The sequence below is a fragment of the Jaculus jaculus genome, chromosome 2, assembly GCF_020740685.1.
Source record: "Jaculus jaculus isolate mJacJac1 chromosome 2, mJacJac1.mat.Y.cur, whole genome shotgun sequence".
NCBI lineage: Eukaryota > Metazoa > Chordata > Mammalia > Rodentia > Dipodidae > Jaculus > Jaculus jaculus.
The window spans coordinates 208,411,458-208,429,761 of record NC_059103.1 but is presented as its reverse complement, the minus strand read 5'-3'; the positions used below and the strand labels follow the sequence as shown (position 1 = coordinate 208,429,761).

Genomic DNA, 18,304 nt, shown 5'->3' with positions numbered 1-18,304 from the left:
TCTGTAGTTAGTGTGCAGTGGCAAGAGGCTCTGGTGTATTCATTTCTTCTAATAATTTTTTTAAATGAAATACTACAAAACCCCTTATTAAACAATAGAATTCCACGAGGCTCATGGGAACTTTGGAGGACACCCAGTGAGCATCACAGAGTGTAGTGGGAGGAGGGAGGGGAAGCGGTCGCCATGAGAACGGGACAATTTTGACAGTACAAGAATCCCACCAGGCTTCAGAGTAAAGGGAAGGATGCCGCCTCCTTAAATGCTCTTCCCGCAAATTACCCTGGCTGTCCTTCACTCTGACCTTCATATTCTTTCCCCGCCTCATCTGTAGTTTGTATATTCGTGGTGTTGTTTTGTTTTTTTTTAACAAGAACCAGGCCATCAACTGTAAAGCATTGGGCAAATATCTCCACCTCTCTGAGCTGCAGTTTTCTTGTTTTTTTTTTGTTGTTGTGGTGGTTATTGTTTATTTTTATTTATTTATTTATTTGAGAGCAAGAGACAGACAGAGGGAGAGACACAGAGAGAGAGAGAGTGGATGTGCCAGGGCCTCCAGCCACTGCTAACAAACTCCAGATGCATGCACCATCTTGTGCATCTGGCCTATGTGAGTCTTGGGGAACTGAGCCTCAAACCAGGCTCCTTAGGCTTCACAGGCAAGCACTAAGCCATCTTTCAAGCCCCTGAGCTTTAGTTTTCTAAAAACAAGCTTCGGGCACTCATTCTACAAACTCTTTGAGCAAGGCCTTCTGTGAACTTGGCCTACAGTTCTAAAACAGAGAACTGCCTGGTCCTGTGGGCTTAACAGTGTTTAACAGAGCAAGTCCAAAGCCCAAACAGCACCTCTGGGATGGAAGGCGCTCCCGTCATACTTTATAGTGACTCCTTTGGGACTTTGTTCTCTTTCCTTCCTTCTTGATGTTTCAGGACTTGCTGTTTGGTCAACGCTGAGGAGAACAGAGGCCAGGAAGCTCATCTTACATTCAGTGCTGACAACACTCAGCTCAGCTCCAACTTGGCAAAGTGCACTCTTCCCGTACATCTGTTCATGGACATCTGCTCCTAGAGCAAACTCGGAAAACTTCATGCTATGAGGACCTGTCCCGCGTGTGAGGACAGCGCGGGGGTCCGGAGGGATACAAGGAGGCAGGGACATGAAGATCCTCCTGTGACATGCAGAGGACAGTCACAGACAGAAGGTGGACAGGAGGATGACAGCACCTTCAGGCACTGACAGTGGGTGGTGACAAGGGCCTCCCAAGGATGTCTCGGGGTCTCTGCTGCACAGGGACCAATGACACAACACGCAGAGTCAACAAACAGGCAGATGAGCGCGGGTGACACACACCAGAGGAGAGGCACATGTGCCCGGCACCCCAAAGGGTAGGAGGACCCTCCAGTAATGCAGCTGATCCCGGAGCTACCCCAGCCTCCCCTGCTCAGGAGGGCAGAGCCCTGTTCCACAGCGCTGTGCAGCGGGGGAGCCTTCATCTTGGAACTCTCCCACCGCCAGGTCTGGAAGGAGATCAAACAGCTGCTGGTGGGCCCCGCTGCACACTCTGCTATGTGAGCTTCTTCCTTCCATCGACCCTCACCTTATTCCTAAAGAACAAGAGTGTGCGTGGCTCAGCTTGGCAAAGCCGGTGTGGACACAGCCCACATCTGGACGCACATTTCTTCTTTCACCTATCCACAGCCAGAGAACAGAGGGACATCGCTTCCTCTCCCAAGTGCTCACTGTATGAAGCTCCCAGGCCAGAGCAAGAGATTGTAGGGTAAGGGACAGAGGCAGATGATATCCAGTCACTGTTCTCATTGGTGGGACAGAATACCTGACCAAAGCAACTTAATGAGAACAGGGCTGATTTTGGCTTGTGTTCTGAAAGTACAGTCTATCATGAGAAGACATGGTTGCAGGAACATGAGGCAGCTGGTCACCGCGGAGAGAGGAATGCCGCTGCTCAGCTCACTTTCTTCTTCCTTTTCACATCCAATTGAGCATCCCAGCCCACAGGACGATGCAAACCACATTCAGGGTGAGCCTTCCCTGATCAGTTAAACGTCCATGGAAAGTTGCTCATAGATATCCCCAGAGGTGTGTCTCCTAGGTGACTCCAACCTCCGAGAGGTGTAGCTCAATGCTTGGGCATTTGACTATAGAGGGCAAAGCAGGGACTATTCTGGACACTCGATAAAGACCTACTTGACTTGGGATGTCAACACAGGCGCTCTTCTCACAGCAGCACATATACACACATGAAAATGATAAATCCAGCCGGGCGTGGCGGTGCACACCTTTAATCCCAGCACTTGGGAGGCAGAGGTAGGAGAATCGCCGTGAGTTCAAGGCCACCCTGAGGCTACAGAGTTAATTCCAGGTCAGCCTGGACCAGAGTGAGACCCTACCTCGAAAAACCAAAAAAAAAAAAAAAAAAAAAAAAAAAGAAAGAAAGAAAAGAACATGATAAATCCATGGGCGGAGGTGTGGCTCAGTGGTTTGGGGCTTTCCTAGCTTGTGCAAAATGCTAAGTTCTATCCCCAGGGTGGCAAGAGGGAGAGAGGAAAGGAGAGAAAGAAAGCGATGAAGCCATGTGCAGTGGGTCATAGCTCTGTTCATAACACTGAGGAGGTCAAGGTAGGGGAATGCAGAGTATGAGGCCGCTCGAGCTACATACAAGGGAAAAGGAAAGATAAATCCTAAGAATGTGAGGTTAAGTATTTTTAAAGATACCAGTTTCAATTGCCCCACCCTAAGTATAAACATCATTCATACTCATTCATCTAACATGAATGAGGCACCTATGAACCCTGGGTATTTTGTGTCTCCCTTTGGAAACTGGCTGAGGTGGACGGACTGGAGATGTAGTTTAGCTGGCAGAGCATGCATGGAACCTTGGATGTGATCCCAGCAACCAGACGTGATGGCACAAACCCAGAATCTTAGCCCTCAAGAGGCAGAGGCAGTAGGATCAGGAGTTCAAGGTCATACTCGGCTACACAGTGAGTTCAAGGCCAGCCTGAGCTCCATGAGACTCTGTCTCCAAAAAGGAAAAGGAAGTACATGAAAGCTGACTGAGGAGTTTTGAATCTGATCCCCTGAGACACAGAGGAAGATGACAAGTGGGTTGTGTAACAGACAGAACTCGGAGATGATGGCATTTTAAATGCCATGGCGTGTCTGGGAATTTGCAATCCCACAGGCAGCACAGCTCGCCCCTCCCCCTCCCATCCCGCCACACAGACACACACACTGCGACACCGTCAGCTGTCTGCTCCTTCTGGGATTCTCAGAGGCATAGACATTCACCTCTTCATGCTCACATCCCACACGCAAGACACAGCCCAGGCCTCTGAAGCGCATCCCCGCCACCCAGAACTCTGACACAGACCCTTTCTTGATGGCAAGGGGCAGGAGTGTACCTGGAGATCTACGGTACTGACTCAACCAAGTCTCTTTTCGCCTTGGGGCTTTCAGACACCACCATCAAAAAAAAACCAAAACCCCCCCTCCGCTACTGTCTGTTAGTGGCTGTCACTCATCTTTCCCTTCCCAGAAAACAATTTCTTTGTGATTTTTAAGACAGTGACTCAAGTGGATGTCTCTAGACTGACTCTGGGCATCAGTTGCTCACCAGGAAGAAGTGATGGGATTCTAGGAAGATTCCCGACCTCCTTCGTGAGGAAATGGCAACAACGGTGTCTTCAGTCCAGCACAGGGAACGGGCCAGGGCGGCGGTCACTCAAGCGGCCAGCTGCCTTCGCACGCTCCTGCTGCCAGGCCTGCGCCATCATCTCATGACCTGATCGACACTGTTGTGTCTTGTTCATGAAGTGATCCAAGCTTGGGTTCCTCTCTTTCTTCCCCTAGAAACAGTAAGGCGCTAGGCTTTACAGAAAAGCAGCCTGACATGGGGACGCTCGCCTTTAATCACAGCACTTGGGAGGCAGAGGTAGGAGGAGCCCCATGAGTTTGAGGCCCGCCTGGGACCACAGAGTGAGGGCCAGGTCAGCCCGGGCTTCAGCAAGACTTACCTCAAAAACCAAAAGAGAAAAAGTCAATAAATAAGAGGGCTGGAGAGAGCATTCAGTCATTAAAGTGGTTGCCTCACAAGCATGAGTTTGGTCCCCAGAACCAGTGGTGTTTTGTTTTGTTTATTGTTGTTTGGTTTTTTTTGTGAAAAAAAATGTTAGGTGTGGTGATGTGCCTATGTAATCCCAGTGCTAGAGAGGTAGAAGCAGTGGGATCCCTGTGGCTCAAAGGAAAGCTAGACTGGCCTAACTGGAGAACTCCAGGCCAATGAGAAACCCTGTCCCCAAAAGAGGCAAGTGTTCCAAGCTGCCTGTGACCGTTACACGCACATTCGCGTGCACCTGCACACGCACAAACATGCACATACCTGTAAATTTAAAAAAGAGGAGAGAGGGGCTGGGGAAATGGCATAGAGGTTAAGGCACTTGCCTGCAAAGCCAACGAACCCAGGTTCGATTCTCCAGGACCCACCTAAGCCAGAATGCACAAGGTGGCGCACGTGTCTGTCTGCAGTGACTGGAGGACCTGGCACGCCCATTCTTTCTCTCTCCCTCCCTCTTCCTCTCTGTCTCTCTCACACACATACACACAAATAAATAAATAAAAATAAAGAGAAAAGAAAAGAGAGGAGGGGAGGAGATAAGAGAGGAAGGAGAGAAAGAACAGTATAACAGCAAAGCAAAACATGAGCAAAATACAGAATTAAAGATTCATCTGGAAACTTGCTCCCTACAGCACCTTCTGACTTCACTCACGAGTATGTTCTTCGAGTCTTTTCAACCTCTATTAGCCCTGATTGCATTTCTGTCTCGACGACCTCAATGACCCTGACTTCCAGCAGCCATGTTCATTTCCGCTGGTGGGAGCAGCAATAAGTGTTGTACTGTCAAATACTTGGTTATGTCCAACTCTTTCTTTCTTTCTTTCTTTCTTCCGTTTTTGGTTTTTTTTTGTTTGTTTGTTTTGTTTTTTTTGTTTTTTGTTTTTTTTTTTTGAGGTAGGGTATTGCTGTAGCCCAGGCTGACTGGGAATTCACTATGTAGTCTCAGGCTAGCCTCAAACTCACAGCCATCCTCCTACCTCTGCCTCCCAAGTGCTGGGATTAAAGGCGTGTGCCACCACACCCAGCTCCAATTCATTTTGTTTTTTGTAGCATGCTGGGCTGAAGACCTCTGGGTAACAGGTGATTCATCTCTTTTTGTGTCTTCAGGAGAAATTCCAAAAAGTGGGTTTACCAGGTCAAAGGTTAGTTTGGAAAAGACCACCAAGTTCTTGCATCAGTCCCCCTGGGTGTGAAACAGTCACTCTAGGACGGTCACCAGTGGGAGGGCACACACCTGGACAGGGTGACCCCGTCACAGCCCTATGAGTAAGGCAGGGACACCTGCTGGGCTTTCTCTGAAGAACTCTTTGGTCTCTACATATCAACACGGGTGATCCTGGATGCTCCCCAGCTCTCCATGGCTGCCAAAGAGCTCCCCAAGTTATTGGAGAAAAGCTGGAAGTTGAACTCCAACAGTCCCCCTCCTTCAAAGCCATGTGGGTCCTTGTTTGGGGGGTTGAAAGTGTCCAAGATCTTGAGACCAAGATGAGGTGACCCAGAGAGAGGCATTTTCTAACCACATTGCCCATCATGCAGGGAGAGGGCACTGAGGGGAGGGCACATCTGAAGGTCATACCAAGGGCATTCTTCACTTCTGACGGGAGGTCAGAGGTAAAACACAGCACGGCTCTTCTCCACCTCCGGCTTCTCCCCACTGCTACCCTGAGAAACTCCTGCGGCAAAGAAAGTTCCACAGGAGGAAGGCCCTCGTCTGCTGAACGCTGCAGTTCCCCCAGGCCGTGGGAGGCAGCCCTTTCAGATCCACCTCAGGAAGGGTGAGACATCCAAGAACAAAGACCAGCCACAGTGGGCCTAAACCTTCACTCTGTAGACAAAGCGGTTCTGTTCTATGTAAAAAGTGGCGTCAGAGGCTGGAGAGATGGTTCAGCTGTTAAAGGTGCTTGTTTGTAAAGCCTGACAGCCAGGGTTCAATTCCCCAGCAGCCACCTAAAGCCGGAGGCACACAGCAGTGCCTGCATCTGGAGTCTGTCTACCGTGGCTGGAGGTCCTGGCGCGCCCACACTCCTCTCACTCTGTCTGCCGTTCCCTCCCTCCCTCTCTCCCTCTCCCTTTTTCTCTCTCAAATAAAATTAAGTTTTTTGTTTGTTTTTTTAAGCTGGGTGTGCTAGTGCACACTTTTAATTCCAGCACTCGGGAGGCAGAGGATCACCATGAGTTCAAGGCCATCCTGAGACTACATAGTGAATTCCAGGTTGTATTGGGCTAGAGTGAAACCCTACCTTAAAACAACAACCATATATATATATATATATATATACATATATATATATATATATGTATGTATGTATATATATACGTACACACACATACACACACACACACACACACATATGTAAAGGACTGTGCATGAAGCTCTGTACTCGAGAACTTAGCTAGTATTTGTAAGGCACCCCCGGCATTGCATAATTAATGTTTAATTAAACAAATAACACTTGAAAATGTAAACAACACAGACTTATATGTTGCCCCGTATATTAAATTCATTGCAGGTACTGGAGAGATGGCTTAGCGATTAAGGCACTGCCATGTTCAGCTCCCCAAATCTCACACAAGCCAGGTGCACAAAGCGACGCATGAGCAAGGTCGCACGTGCACACAGGGTGGCGCGGGCGTCTGGAGCTTGACTGCAGTGGCTCGCGGCCCCGCCACGCCAGTTCTCTCTCACTCGCTCGCTCTTGCTCTCCTAAGGAAAAAAAGGGGCCAGTCTATTGGGCTAGCCTCAAAAAATAAAATAAGTTCATTTCTACTTGTTTCTTTTTTCTACACTGATTGTTGTCTTATCATACACTGTTGACTACTGTTCACTTCGTGCACTGGGACAATGATTTCGCAGCCTTTGTGGGCAATGGAAGGAACACAGAGAAACAAAATGGCTCTGGGCTGGTGTACACAATTCATGGTGAAGATGTAACCCTGGTTTCAACTCCTCTGATGCTTTAGGGTCCTGGAAGAGTCTCAGGTCAGAACAGGAAACTACGACTCCAAGCTGGTGGGTGCATGTGGGGCCCAGTGACTCTACAGCCTGATTCCTGAGAACAGACTGTCTGGTCAGGAGAACCGGCCCTCTTGTGGGCCACGTTGGCAAGGCTTATATCTCCCTGGCCTGGTCCCTCCTTCTTTAATAAGGAATGATTTCCAAATCCCTGTGTGAAACTGGGCAAGTGCCTGGGCCTCTGCCGCCTACCTAAACAGGTTTCCACCTTGAAAGAGAATCAGTTCCATCTAGAGGGACTCTGTAATGACATTACACTGTGCTGGGCGCTGACCTCAGCCCTCTGGCAGTGGGGACCTAGGGTTTGACACCTCCCCGAGGGACAATACTTCCACCTTTCATGGCCTCAGGCAGGCCTTACAAATCCTATTTCCTCTGAGGGCCATGACCTGAGGAAAAACAGGGAAGGTGGCCAACCACTCCATCCCCAAGCAGAGTCTGGAACAAATGTCTGAAGGGCAAAGCGTTGTTCTGAACAGGTATGGTGCGTAGTGGTGCACACCCGTAATCCCAACACTTGAGAAGTTCCAGGTGGTTCTCAGCTACATGAGTGTGAAGCCAGCCTGGGCTATGTGAGACCCTGTTTCAAAACAGAAGTCGTAAATAGGGACTGGGGAGATGGCTCAGTGAGTAACACCACCATGCAAGGATGAGGGCCTGAGAGGGTGTGAGATCATCTACATTCACTCCCCAACACCCACACAAATAGCTTAGCATGGCCACACACCTGTAACCCCAGTCCTAAGGGAAGTGGAGACCAGAGGAATGGCTGGGGCTTGCTGGTCATCCAGCCTGACAGAGAAAACTGGCAGACCCAGACTTGGTGGAAGATGCCACCGTCTCAAGGGAGTACATGTCTCAAGAAAACACACACACAGTGATTCCCCTCAGGCAGGCTTAACACCCCCAGGCATTTGCAGATGGGTGCAACACTGCAGAAAACTAAACACGTGCACAGCTGCCTCTGGCAAGCTGACCTTAAAAACGGGTGGATTCTGGGTGTGGTGGCGCACCCCTTTAGTCCCAGCAATTGGGAGGCAGAGGTAGGAGGATCGCTGTGAGTTCCCGGCCACCCTGATACTACATAGTGAATTCCAGATCAGTCTGGGCTAGAGTGAAACCCTACCTTAAAACATCAAATAGTAATAATAATAATGATAATAATAATAATGAAGATCAGGCGAGAAGCAGGGCACAACAGTGGAAGTCCCACCTCCACCTTCTGATCGCTGGTCTGCAGCGGCCAGAGCCCAACCACTGCACTGTTCCATTCAGGTTCAACTTCAAAGTTCAACGCTCCTCTTTCCCAGATCCACTTCCTGAGGGACACTTGACATAGGCAGAGCATGTTGCCTATGCAACGTCCTGCAAACCCCATCACCACATGCCATCACAGAGTCTTGCTAGCACGGCCAGTTTTCACAGGCAGATGAGCCCAGCCTGGACCCCACCGCAATAAGGAGCCCATCAGCTCTGAACCGGAACCACCAGGGTCCTCAAGTCTGTAGCAGGCGGCTGCTACCCCAAGCAGGCTGGAAGGCCCACTGTCTTCTGTAATGCTCCGGGAGAACACCCTCTGCGCCAAGGACCCTCAGAGGAAGGTAACAGAAATAGGTGAGCAGGGCTAGAGAGGTGGCTTAGCGGTTCAGCTCCTTGCCTGAGAAGCCTAAGGACCCATGTTCAACTCTCCAGATCCCACGTAAGCCTGATGCACAAAGGTGAGGCAAGCACAAGGTCACACATGCCCTCTAGGTGGCACAAGTGTCTGGAGTTCGATTTCAGTGGCTGAGGCCCTGGTGTGCCAATTCTCTCTCTGTATCTCTCTCTAAAATAAATAAATAAAATAAAGAGTAAGAAGTGAGGAGCCTTAAACTAGGTGAGCACTGAAGGTGGCTTGGGGCTCTGTCTCCCTTCCCACTCCTGCACCCCGTAGCCAGGCCACTGGTCAGCCTTCCTGCTGTCTGGAGCCTGAGTGAGGCAGAGCGAGCACAAGCAGGAGAGCCTGGGTCTGGGTCGGCCAGAGGAGACAGGCCGCACTCCCTGCAGCGCCGCGCCGCTCAGGACTAGGGCGGCGGCCATGCAGCAGTTCTCCACGGGCCCCCATCACGTAGCGACCGTTCGCTTCCTTACTTTGTTGAATGGAAGACTGCTCCCCACACCTCCAACATGAGCTAAGACTCTGGGCGCTAGGAAGGAGTGTTCAGAAATGACTGTAAAACACCACTTTTCAGTCTGTGGAGAAATCACCATTTGCAATGTCCCTTCACAAGCCTGTCGGGCTGTGTGCACGCCAGCTGCTCCTGGTTCCCTGGCAGTATTCAAAGTCGGGGTCGGGGGTGAGGGGTGGAGAGGCAGACATCTGAGCGTGGGACCGGCCAGGTTTCACTTCCATACCGTCTGCTGCGTTCGACCTCAGTCTGGTTTTGAGCAGGGCTGAGGCTGCAGTGAAGTCCTCCTGCAGCCCGCTGCGCCCCTCTCCAAGTCCCAGCCCTGGGCTGCATGGACCAGGGACTCAAGGTACCAACAGTGACTGGATGCCAGACTCTATGCCAGGCCCCTAGAGACACTTTCAGAGCCCCAACAAGCTGAGAACTGGGCACTGAGCACCAGGGGAGGCTGGGCAGCTTGCAAGAGAGCTCACAGGCGGGGTCGGGTCTGAACTGAGACCCTGGGCTCCATGGGCCCGTGTTTATCACCCTGCCACCATCACCCTTCAACGACGCCGGCCGCTTCTGCAGAGCATTCAGTTTGCATAAAGCTACCTCAGCAGTCTGCAAACATTTTGAAGAAATATGACCCTCAATCAAATTCACACCCATCTCTGCTAGAAGGACAGCCCGACCCCAAGTCAATCAGCTCTCAACCACCTTTGCTGTGTCCCTCAGGAAAGGGGTTTGCAGAGCATTTCCACTGGGGTAACACCGGTCTCATTTCTGTGTGTGATCCCACCTAGTCCTCCAAACATCCCAGGGTGACATGAGTCCAGCTTTAGAACAACTATGCCTCAGCAAGATGGCATAACCTGCCCAAGGTCACCTGGGACTGAGAGGGGAGGCGGGGAGGTGGCCCTGGGAGGAAAGCGCTGGCCACAGAGGCGTGAGGACCTAGGTTTAGGTTCCCAGCACACACACTTTGTTTAACTGTTAAGGAAGATTTTAAGCCCAGAGTGGTGGTGCACGCCTTTAATCCCAGCACTAGGGAGGCAGAGGTAGGAGGATCGCCATGAGTTCGAGGTCACACTGAGAATACAGAGTGAATTCCAGGTCAGCCTAGGCTAGAGTAAGACCCTATCTTGAAAAAAAGAAAGAAAGAAAGAAAAGAAAAGGAAGATGTTATTACAGTTTTAAACTTTAGGAACATGAAGAGAAGAAGGCTTTAGTCTAGAACATAAGAGAAGGAAGAAAGACGAAGCTCCTGCCCAGGGAGACCAGAGAGGTTTGAGAAGCCCCCAGCACACACTTTCAAAAGGTCACTATGGAAGCCAGCCACAATGGCACACACCTTTAATCCCAGCATGCAGGAAGCTGAGGCAGGAGGATCACTGTGAGTTCATGGTCAGTCTGGGGCTACACAGTGAGTTCTAGGTCAGCCTGGGCTACAGTGAGACCCTGCCTCAAAAAAAAATAAATAAATAAATAACAAGCCGGGAGTGGTGGTGCACAACTTTACTTCCAGCACTCGGGAGGCAGAGGTAAGAGGATCGCCATGAGTTCAAGGCCATCCTGAGACTACATAGTGGATTCCAGGTCAGCCTAGGTTAGAGCGAGACCTTACCTTGAAAAGTCAAAATAAAAAATTACACAATAAGCAAACAAAAGCTTGACATGCACCAGTAACCCCAGGATTTGGGAGTTGGGACAGGAGAATCTTCGGGGCTTAATGGCTACCTTGTACAGCCATATTGGTGAGCTCTAAGTTCAATGAAAGAACCTGTCTCAAAAAATAAGGAAAGGAGGCTGGGGAGATTGCTCAGTGTTAAAGTGCTTGCTTGCCATGCCTAATGACCCAGGTTCGATTCCCCAGTTCCTACATAAAGCCAGATGCACAAAGTGGCGTATGCATCTGGGGTTCGTTTGCAGCAGCAAAAGACTGTGATGTGCCCATTCTCTCTCTCCTTCTCTTTCTCTGTTTGAAAATAAATATTTTTAAAAAATAAGGGAAGGGCCTGGAATATGGCTTGGTGGTTAAGGCATTTGCCTGCGAAGACCAAGGACCCAGGTTATCATAAGCCAGATGCACAAGGGGGCGCGTGCATCTGGACTTCATTTACAGTGGCTGGAAGCCCTAGCATGCCATTCTCTCTATCTGCCTTTATTTCTCTCTCAAAATAAATGAATAAATATGATTCAAAAAAAATAAGGGGAGAGCGACAGAGAAGAAAGACGTGGAACACTGACCTCTGGCCCCCGAATACATGTGCACCAACGTACATAGAAACATGCTCACAAACACACACATAAAGCTATCTCAGCAGTTAGAGATGCAAAAACAAAAGGAAAAATTCCAGAGTTCAAAGTGGCAAGACAGGCCCAGTAAGAGAAGACTCCTTGGAGACGAGCAAAGACAGATGCTTTTCTCCCGCCACAGCCGTCAGCCCTGGCCGTCCCCACACCCTCTCTCCCTGTCCTTACCAAATGCTGCTCCTGCCAGAAGAGGCCAGTGGCCTCTGAAATAGAGTATGTTCATGTCACCACCATGTAGGGCAGATACATTTGTTCGTTGTTGTTGTTTTTAATTAATTAATTAATTTACTTATTTCTTTGCAGGCAGAGAGAGATAGGAGAGAGACATAACGAAAGGCACACAAGGGCCTCCGGCCACTGTAAATGGACTCCAGGTGCATGCGCCTCTTTGGGCATCTGGTTTTACGTGGGTACTGGGGAATCGAACTCTGGTGGTTAGGCACCACAGGCAAGCGCCTTAACTGCTGAGCCATCTCTCCAGCCCTAGGTCAGGTACATTTGGAGCTGGAGAAGAACCTGCGTCCTCAGCACCTGCTTGTCACTAAATCACAAGCCACAGTCATCTTGAGGTACACACAGGCAAGTGCTGGGGCAGGGGAGAGGGGCGGTGCGCTGGGAAAAGCCAGGTTCGCAGACAGAAGGCCTGGTTGCCAGCCCTGATCCTGTCTCTTGAGCATCTGGCTTCCCGCTGCCTTATCGGTTTAAGTGAGAATTCAGGACGTTTAAGGTTGGGACTCTGGGCATGAAGGCCTTGCTCAGGCCTTCCAGTCACAATCCAACCCCTTGAGGGGAACTATCTGATTACAACTCTCCATCTTTCTCTTCTTCCCTCCCTATTGTCCTCCCGCTGCTCGGCCATCCTGGGCGTAGGAGGCACCTCCTGACAGGTAGCAGAAGAGCGCAGGTCTCCCTTCCCCATCAGGCTGCATCCTGCATGCATGCCGACGTCTACCCCAGGCCTCCTCATTTTTTTTTACTTAAGTAATTTATTTATTTGACAGAGAAAGAGGGAGAGGGAGATAGAACGGGCACGCCAAGTCCTCTAGCCACTGCAAACGAACTCCAGATGTGTGCGCTCCATTGTGCATCTGTCTAATGTGGGTCCTGGGGAATCGAACCTGGGTCCTTTGGCTTTGCAGGCAAATGCCTTAACTGCTAAGCCATCCCTCCAGCCCTAAACCTTTATTTTTATTTATTTGAGAGAGAGAGAAAAAGGCAGAGAGAGAATGGGTGCACCAGGGCCTCCAGCTGCTGCAAATGAACTCCAGTTGCATGTGCCACCTTGTGCGTCTGGCTTACGTGGGTCCTGGGGAATTGAACGGAGGTCCTTTGACTTTGCAGGCAAATGCCTTAACCACTAAGCCATCTCTCTAGCCCTGGGGCCTCATCGTTTTAGGATATGTGTTTTGGGGCACTTCTGCCTCTTCCTCTACCTATATGCTGCTTCGGAACCCTACAGGGACACAGTGCAATCTGCATCCTCAGACATCTTGTCTTCCAGGTCCCAAATGAAGGGTGTGTGTGCGCGTGCACACACACACACACATACACACACAGAATATGTTCTTGGAGGGTGGAGGTTGAGGTAGGGTCTCACTCTAGCCCAGGCTGGCCTTAACGACCCTCCTATCTCTCCCTCCTGAGTACCATGATGAAAGACATGAGCCACCATGGCCAATATATATATATGTTGGTTTTTTTTTTTAATTTAAAAACAGGACTGGGGAGAAGGCTCAGTGGTTAAAAGCACTTACTTGCAAAGTTTGCCATCCCAGACTGAATTCCCCAGTACTCACGTAAAGCCAGACGCACAATGGTTCATGCATCTGGATTTCACATGCAGCAGCAAGAGGCCCTGGTGTACCCATACACATTCTCTCTCTCTCTCTCTCTCTCTCTGTCTCTCTCTCTCTCAAATAAATTAATTAAAATATTTTTATTTTAAAAATAATTAAGGGCTGAAGAGATGGCTTAGTGGTTAAGGTGGTTGCCTGCAAAGCCAAAAGACCCAGGTTTGATTCCCCAAGACCTATGTGTCTGGAGTTCGTTTGGAGTGGCTAGAGGCCCTGGCACATCTATTCTCTCTCTATGTGCCTCTTTCTGTATCTCTCAAATAAATAAATAAAAATAAACATGAAAAAAAATAATTTAGTTATAGGCTAGGGAGATGGTTTAGTTGTTAAGGTGCTTGCCTGCAAAGCCAAAGGACCCAGGTTCGATTCCCCAGGACCCATGTAAAGCCAGATGCACAAGGTAGTGCTTAATTCCATCACTCAGGACTTCAAGGCCACCCTGAGACTACATGATGAACTCCAGGTCAGCCTAGGCTACAGTGAGACTGTACCCCCAAAGTACAAAAAAATAAAAAATAAAAGAGAGATTGACCTAGAACCTGTCATAGACCCAAAATGTGCAGGCCCAGGGCCTGTTACTTCAAGGCCTCTCAAAGTCTTCCAGGCAGGCCCCAGGGCATGTTACTTCAAGGCCCTCCAAAGTCTTTGGAAGCCCAGGCAGCTCTCAAAAAGTGGCAGTTTTGATAGCTGAGGCTGGTCCTCGTCCCTGGGATCTAGCTATCCTCACCCCGTGAGCGCCTGGCTGCCCGCTGACGCCCTCCCAAATCCTGCATCCACACTGAAAATGCACTTCCCTGAGTTTTTACTCTTGCCATGTCTCCAACTTGGCAGGAAAGGGACCCTTTCCAAAACACATTTTCAGGGTTTTTCTTTTCTTTTTTTTATAAGCCCTGCAATTCCTTTAATGGTTTCAGATTATCTTCAATATTTATAAAAATCACTCTCAGCCACATTTCTTTCAGCAAGCCTCCTCGTCAACTTCCATTATTTATGTATTTATGAACACGATGTTCAAGGAGCAGATGGCGGCTAGTAAACCTTCGACAAGGAGAGAAAAAAAAATCAATGGGACAGAATGTAAACTCCACGACTCCCCCCACTGAGTCTTCCCGACAAGCTCTGACGGGATCATCTTCCATTCAGTGGAAACCCGTACAAGAGCCACTCAACTACTGGCTTACAACAGCGTACTTGGACTACGCAAAGCCTGACAGCCAGGGAATGCTTCCCCAGGAGGACTGAAGCTAGGCAGGAAGGATGGGGGGGGGGGTGAAACTGGGGTTGAGATGGGAAGAACCGAATGGAGGAGAAACCACAAACATTTGCTAAGCTCCTACTTGTGCAATCAATGCCTTCTATTGCGAGGCTTGCCAGCGATCTCTGAGTTGACCCCAACACCCCTCCACATGGTCTTCAGTACTCCCCCATTTGACAGATGAAAACAGTGCAGAGAGTGGAAGGACCTTGCCCAATGTCACACAGCCAATCAGCCGTAAAGCCCAGATGTGACCCTGGGCAGCCCGAGTCTCACTAACTCTAGCATAGAAAGGAATGGGAGTAAAAACAATTTTTTCTTTACTTTCTACATGGCAGACTTCAAAATCATCTACTTTTCTTTCAGTGAAAGACCACCAAAGACTCAAGTCCAAAGTTCTACAGAAGCAACTTGAACTTGGCCCACTTCGGAAGCTGGGGAAGTCTAGTCTGAGCTGAAAACAGGGAGGAGCAGATGCAAGGGTAACAGAAGGTAAAGAACGAGTGTCCCCAGCAAATGGAAGACAGACAGACAGACACAGAGAGGAGTAAGAGACCCTCTTCCCTGAGATACAGATGAATAAGACTGAACTGTCTTTAGCTGCCTTCATCAAATACTTCCCTTATGGAAGGGGTACTGCCTCCAACCAGGCTTCACCTCCCCCACCCTCTCCTTAGAAGTTCCAGTGCAGTTAAAACAGACAAATGAGGCAGGAGGATCGCCATGAGTTCAAGGCCACCCTGAGACTACATAGTGAATTACAGGTCAGCCTGAGCTAGAGTGAGACCCTACCTCAAAAAAAAAAAAAAAAAAACAGATAAATGTTCCTGCCAGAGAGATATGTGCATGCTGATGGAAGAGGAAACTGCCTTTACGATTGTCCTGAGGGAGGACACTGAGACTGTGTTCAGGCTCAGTGCACCCAGCTGTGATGAGTGCATGACAGAGCTAGTCACCCATTTTACAGATGAGAACACGAAGGCTCTACGGGTCCAGAAACTTGGTGAGCAACAAGAAGGAAATGAGTGTGACTGCGGATCCCCTCTTACTTGGGAACCCCATGCAAGCGGCACAGGTAGGATTGTTTGTAGACCGGAAAGAGTTCAGAAGTGATTGTGACCTGAGGCTGTCTGGCTGACACAAAATGAAGTGCATGGTGGTGGTTGTCATCATTAAGGCCATGTTCACTCATTCTGGACAGGTTCTCACAAGACCAGGCTGGCCTCAAAGCAACAACCCTAACCCGGCCTCCCTGTCGGTATTACAGACATGCACCACCATATCCAATTCAAGGGCACCATTTTTTTTTTTTTCTTCTGAAAAGGCCACTTTATTGATAGAGACAAAACTGGAAGCAGCTCTCCACAGCCCTCCCCTCACCATCAGTGGCTTCACTGGGCATCTGAGACTGGTGGTGGCCTGTTGCCAGCTGGGCTGGCCTGCCAAGCCAGCTCCATGCCGAAGGGCACCATTTTTTTAATCTGTTTTGTTTGTTTGTTTATTTATTTATTTATTTGAAAGTGACAGAGAAAGAGAGAGAGAGAATGGGCGCGCCAGGGCCTCCAGCCACTGCAAATGAACTTCAGACACATACGCCCCCTTGTGCATCTGGCGAACGTGGGTCCTGGGGAATCGAGCCTCGAACTGGGGTCCTTAGGCTTCACAGGCAAGCGTTTAACCACTAAGCCATCTCTCCAGCCCAACCAATATTTTTTAAATATTTTATTTTTATTTATTTGTGTGCGTGTGTGGGAGAGAATGGGCATGCCAGGGCCTCTAGTTACCGCAAATGAACTCCAGACACATGTGCCACTGTATGCATCTGGTTTACATGGGTTCTGGGAACTAGACGCTGGGTCCTTAGGCTTAGCAGGCAAGCATCTAAACCGCTAAGCCATCTCGCCAGCCCATATGCATCAATTTAAATCTGTGTTTTCCCTTACACAGCACAACCTCTGATGGTTTTGCTAAGGACAGCCAAGTCCCAAACCACCAGAGCCACATGAATGGTGGTCTCTCTGAGAGGACAGCAATGCTGAGTGTGAGGCCACAAGCTCCTGGCACTGGTGTTTCCTGGGAGTCCCTCCTGTGCATCTGCCTCTAGATCCTGATTCAGGAGCCGCCAGGAACAAGACTCCACATCTCCACTTTGGAGGAACCACCAGAGGACAATGTCAAGGTCACTTCCAGGCCAGAGTGCAGACAGAATGCACCTCATACAGAGCCAAGTGGAAACCATCACTCTTCTATTCATTCTGTCAAGACACGTGAAACTGTGTTCCCATGGGAGCCAGGTGACCTTCTGGGTGCCAGGAGACACAAAGGCATTCCAAAACGCAGCAGGGCCTACAAGAACCCAGGCTAGTTTTGTAGCTCACAGAGTTGGGTAATGACCATGCATCTGACTCTCACTGGCTGAGGGGTCTTGGGCAAGTTCTGGCCTCTCTGCCAAGTCTGTGTAAGACAGAAACACTCTCTATCATCTGGGTACCTGTGGCCCTGCAGGAAATAAGTAAGAAGAGGATATACACACACTCTCTCAAATTACAGCCAGCAGCTTGTTACTGCACAGAGGTACCTGCTTCGCCTCTTAACAATGAACAGGAGCAAACGGGGTATAGTGTTGCATGCCCATAAGCCTAGCCCTCAGGAGGCAGAGACAAGAGGACTGGCCATGATTTCAAGGCCAGCCTAGCTACATAGAAAGCATCAGACCAGTGTTAAAACAACAAAATTGGGCTGGGGAGATGGCTCAGTAGTTAAAGATACTTGCTCGCAAAGCCTGCTGGCCTGGGTCAGTCATGGTTTGATTCTCCAGTACCCACATAAAGCCAGATACACAGGGTGGCACATGCATCTGGAGTTCGTTTGCAGTGGTAGGAAGCTCCGACGCACCCATTCATTCCTAATTCTCTTTCCTTGCAAATAATTAAAAAAAAAAAATGAACTGTAGGCCTTGGACTCATCTGCCCTGGAGATGGGGGTGAAAGCCCCTACCTGGCTGAAGAGAGGTGCAGAGAAACGTCCGGGAGCAGAGAAAGGACAAGGGATGGCTGTCAAAAAACACATTTCTGGAAATTTTTCCATAGTGGAGAGACACATCCTAGGCCTTCATCCAAAAGCCATTTCCAAGTAAGTATGCCTCTCTAACCTCTGTACACACACACACACACACACACAGTGAGCCATGGTCTACAGCACGCACATTACAAAGTGCCTCCCAGAAAGAAAAACCCAGCCAGCTGAGCAGTTTTGCATGCCTCGCTCACCACAGGAGCAAACGCACCTCTTACCAGCCTCCTCCGCAGTTACAGGAAGCCCCGGGCCTGGGAAATCATCCCAGCTGGCAGCCCTGGCAGCGCCTGAGCTGTCATCTGCCCATGGCAATCAAGAATCTTCCTCTGTATTAGCCAACCAGAACCCTCCAAGAGCCAAGCCGCTCAAAGCCCAGAGCTAAAGCTCCTTTTCACAAGGACTCAGGATTTCCCCCAAGATAACCCTCCTCCCGAGGGGCTGGGTTTCAGGAAGGTGGCAAAACATGCCTCTGGGGAGATGGTTGTGACAGGGCAAGGAAGCCGAGACGGGGA

General features: G+C 49.6%; 1 protein-coding gene across 2 annotated transcripts in view; it reads right to left on the bottom strand.

Moving 5' to 3' along the window:
• The window catches only part of Cyrib (CYFIP related Rac1 interactor B), a 160,441-nt gene extending 142,403 nt beyond the window's left edge, over nucleotides 1-18,038 (bottom strand). The window contains exon 1 of one of the 2 annotated variants that reach the window (XM_045143401.1): nucleotides 18,004-18,038. The gene's annotated coding sequence lies outside the window, so the exon portion shown is untranslated. The remainder of the gene's footprint in view (nucleotides 1-18,003) is intronic. The other variant, XM_045143395.1, reaches the window with a different exon arrangement.
• Nucleotides 18,039-18,304: the final 266 nt, after the last annotated feature.